This window comes from Apium graveolens, chromosome 11 (genome assembly GCF_009905375.1).
Source record: "Apium graveolens cultivar Ventura chromosome 11, ASM990537v1, whole genome shotgun sequence".
Taxonomy (NCBI): Eukaryota; Viridiplantae; Streptophyta; class Magnoliopsida; order Apiales; family Apiaceae; genus Apium; species Apium graveolens.
The window spans coordinates 50,381,552-50,386,400 of NC_133657.1; the positions used below are offsets into that span (position 1 = coordinate 50,381,552).

General features: G+C 40.9%; 1 non-coding gene across 1 annotated transcript; it reads left to right on the top strand.

The window, feature by feature from the left end:
• Positions 1–2,983: 2,983 nt before the first annotated feature.
• On the top strand, positions 2,984–3,090 carry LOC141698714 (small nucleolar RNA R71). Its single transcript, XR_012565219.1, has one exon. It is a non-coding gene; the product is annotated as a small nucleolar RNA R71 (small nucleolar RNA).
• Positions 3,091–4,849: the final 1,759 nt, after the last annotated feature.

A 4,849-nucleotide genomic window follows, 5' to 3' on the forward strand; every position in this document is an offset into this window, starting at 1 on the left:
GCTGTAATAACTGGTGCAGTTATCAAACTCTTCTTGAGAGTCTCGAATGCCGTCAAGCATTCATCATCAAATTTGAAAGGCACATCCTTCTCAAGTAAGTTGCACAACGGCTTAGATATCTTCGAAAAGTCCTTGATGAAACGCCGATAAAAACCCGCATGACCAAGAAAACTACGGATTCCTTTCACAGAAATTGGTGGTGGAAGATTTTCAATGACTCCCACCTTGGCTTTGTCCACCTCCAGACCCTTGCTAGAGACCTTATGCCCAAGAATAATGCCTTCACGCACCATAAAGTGACATTTTTCCCAGTTGAGCACCAAATTAGTTTCCACACACCTTTTGAGTACTGCACGAAGATTATTCAAACATTCATCATAAGAATGTCCAAAGACGGAGAAGTCATCCATGAACACCTCGACATTATTTCCAATCATATCAGAGAATATAGCCATCATACATCTCTGAAAAGTGGTCGGTGCACCACATAAGCCAAACGAAACTCTGCGAAAAGCAAACGTGCCAAATGGACAAGTGAAGGTAGTCTTTTCTTGATCCTCTAGTGCAATACATATCTGATTATACCCCGAATAACCATCCAGAAGACAATAATACTCATGACCGGCCAACCTATCAAGCATCTGGTCAATAAACGGAAGAGGGAAGTGATCATTCCTCGTGGCCTTGTTCAACTTTCTGTAGTCCATGCATACCCTCCATCCTGTGACTGTTCGAGTGGGGATGAGCCCATTCTTCTTATTTGCTACCACTGTAATACCTCCTTTCTTAGGTACACATTGCACGGGGCTCAACCAAGAACTGTCAGAAATAGGATAAATGATTCTTGCATCCAGCCACTTCAGAATTTCTTTCTTCACCACTTCTTTCATGATAGGATTAAGTCTGCGCTGTTGCTCAACAGTCTGCTTACTACCTTCCTCTAACAGAATTTTATGCATGCAATATGAAGGGCTGATCCCCTTGATGTCTGCTATAGTCCATCCGATAGCCGATTTGAATTCTCTCAAGCTCCTTAAGAGCTTGTCCTCCTCACTACCTGAAAGGTCAGATGCAATAATAACAGGTAAAGTAGATGCATCACCTAAAAAAGCATACCTCAAGTGTTCAGGCAATGGTTTAAGCTCCAAGATAAGTGCTTCCTCGATAGATGGTTTGAGCCTTCCTTCAGCATTTTTGAGGTCAGAAGTACCAAGAGATTCAAATGGCAAGTCTAACTTTCGCCTCCAAGGAGAAGCATTTAGATATTGTAGTTGCTCATTGCCATCCTCATCATCACTGTCAAAATCCTCCACTAAGGCCTTCTCCAATACATAAGTCATTAGCATATGATCAAGTTCTGAAGTAACTGCAGAATCAATCAAATCCACTTTCAAGCACTCCTCATCTTCTGTAGGGAATTTCATTGCCTTGAATACATTGAATGTCACATCCTGATCCTGCACCCGCATAGTAAGTTCTCCTTTCTGCACATCTATCAAGGTACGGCCGGTAGCCAAGGGAGGTCTCCCCAAGATTATGGGAATCTTCTTATCTTCCTCGAAATCCAGAATAACAAAGTCTGCAGGAAAGAAGAGCTTATCCACCTTTACTAGCACATCCTCCACTATGCCTCGTGGATATGTAATAGAACGATCAACCAATTGTAGAGACATGTAGGTGGGCTTTGGATCAGGCAAGTTCAACTTTTTAAAGATCGACAATGGCATCAGATTGATGCTTGCTCCCAAATCACAAAGGCACTTGTCAAAAGACAACTTGTCAATGGTGCAAGGAATGGTGAAGCTACCTGGATCTTTAAGCTTTGGAGGTAACTTTTGTTTGCAGCATAGCATTGCATTCTTCCGTTAAAGCAACGGTCTCAAGATCATCCAGTTTCACCTTCTTTGAAAGAATACTCTTCATAAACTTCACATAACTAGGCATTTGCTCCAGAGCCTCAGTGAAAGGTATGTTGATGTGAAGTTTCTTGAACACCTCCAAAAACTTACCAAACTGCTTATCCAGCTTTTATTGTTGCAATCTCTTAGGGAAAGATGGTGGATGATAGAGCTGTTTCTCTCCTGTATTACCCTCAGGCAGAGTGTGTTCAACAGTAGTCTTCCTTGGTTCCGCCGCTTTCTCCTTTTGCTTAGCTTCTTCATCACCAGCTTCAGCTTCTTCTTCTTTTGCTTTTTCAGCATCAACAACTTTTCCAGACCTTAAGGTAATAGCCTTGACTTGCTCTTTAGCTTCTTTCCTTCCTGGCACTTCAGTATCACTGGGAAGTGTGCCAGGTTGATGATTGAGCACTGCATTGGCTATTTGACCGATTTGATTTTCCAAGGTCTTGATAGAGACCGCCTGACTTTTGCGCAACAGCTTAAGTTCCTCAAAATCAGCACTAGAGGGTGGAGCTGCACCTCCTTGTTGAGGATATGATTACCTTTGTGCATACTGCTGTGGTTGCTGGAATCCAGGTGGATTGAACTGTTTACTTACGCCTTGCTGATATGGTTGCTGAACAACATTCTGATTATTACTCCAGCTGAAATTTTGATGATTTCTGTTGTTAGGATGATAAGTAGCTGGCACAGGCTACTACGGTCACTGATAATTGTTCACATACTGAACATATTCATTAACCAAAGAACACTGATCCGTAGCATGAGAACCTGCACAAAGCTCACAAACCATAGCTATCTGATTGACTCCATAGGTGGCTAGAGAATCGACCTTCATAGACAGCGCTTGGGGCTGAGCTGCAATAGCTATAGCTGCATCGACTTCCAAAATACATGCTACCTTCCCAGGCATCATCCTTTGAGTTGGGTTTTGATGCTCATTTGCAGCCATAGTCTCAATAAGATTATAAGCCTCAGTATAGCTTTTGGCCCATAAGGCGCCTCCAGCTGCTGCATCGAGCATGGGCCGAGATTGGGCTCTCAAACCATTATAGAAACCAGTGATCACCATCCAATCAGGCATTCCATGATGTGGACACTTTCTCAATATCTCCTTGTAGCGCTCCCAAGCTTCGCACATATATTCTGTAGGTTGCTGCGCAAACTGAGTAAGAGCACTCCTCATAGCCGCAGTCTTCGCCATTGGATAAAATTTCACCAGAAACTTTTGCGCAAGATCTTGCCAAGTAGTGATAGACCCAGCTGGTTGAGAATGTAACCAGTCCTTAGCTTTATCCCTCAGTGAGAATGGGAAAAGCCTCAGCTTGAGAGCCTCATCAGTCACACCATTATATTTGAAAGTACTGTAGATCTCGACAAAATTCCTTATGTGCATGTTCGGGTCTTCAGTCGCAGCACCTCCAAAAGAAACAGAATTTTGCACCATCTGAATAGTGCCCGGCTTGATTTCAAAGGTGTTAGCCTGAATAGCCGGATGAAGAATGCTTGACTGAATGTCATCAATTTTTGGCTGAGAAAATTCCATAAGAGCTGGATCTGCCGGAACAATACGATCACCCATGATTACTGGCTCTTTATGCTCACTTCCTGAATCCGAATCTTCAAAATCTATCTTCTCCGGAATATCAAGAACTTCGTCTGTCTCCTCAGCTGTATCTAAAGTCCTCTTGCGAGTACGAGAACATGTTTGCATAAACGCTCACTAAAGTACCTGAAATACAACCGGAAACACTAAATAACACGTCTTAATCACTGAGTCCTAATGACCAATGATGGTAAGTACATAAACTAAACAAAAACGCCGAGTCCCCGGCAGCGGCGCCAAAAACTTGTTAGGGCGAAAACACGCGCTAATAACACACGCAAGTATACGCGTTCGCAAGTAATATAGAATACTTTCTAGTTCATTCCCACAGAGACTCAGACTAATTATGTTCATTTAAACTCACTCACCAATGTATGATTACTTCTCAATGTTAAGATAATAACACTTAGATTTGATTAACTAATTATTAACTACAATTAACTACGAGAATTAAACACTTAATTAACACTTAAATTAACAATATTAAAACACTCATGAGATCACAATTTCATTACTACTTCCTTCAATAGTCATTGTTATTACCCTTAGCATGCAATCGTATTAATCGAATAACATGAAACTGATAAAAGCCAACTTTCATTGTACTAATACCATTCTACCAAACATCCACAAATAAGATAGAAGTTGAATAGGCATCAATTATGTTGAGTCCCTATATGTCTACAGAAATTGACAACATAACGATTTAAGCACAAGTTATTCCTTTTGATTACACAGGGCAAATAAAACGGTTAGAGTTACCCACTAATCATGCATACTCTTACATGAACCTATGCTAGTATGGCAAGTTGTAAATCTCAAGATCCACCGTCGCTTCACAAGAGATTAACACCCTATCTTATATGTTCGCGACACACATAAGACGAATACGCACAACCAATACTAGATATCATACAATCATCACATACTAAGGTATTAAACAACTAACTAAAGAATTCCATAGTAAATCCGTTACGACCCCATGATCACGATTAGCCCATGATAGCACTCATCGTCATCATGGGTTCATATGAAAACATGATAATAACACACAAGACTAATAACTAAAACTACTTATATTAAACCAGAGTACGTCACAAGAGTAAATAGGTTCAAAGTAAAGAAAACTAGCATTCAACGTTAGAACGAAATAAAGAATCACAAGAAAATATGCTTTCTCTTCGTTGCGGTGTGCTAAAACGGTCTTCTTCCTTATCTCCTCGCTCTTCGATTAATACTACGATCCAACCTTTGTGAAACATCTCTGAAATCTACTTATATAGGAGTCCCATAAAGCCCAACTAACTCAGAAGTTGGAAGTTATACAGAATCAGAAGTCTAA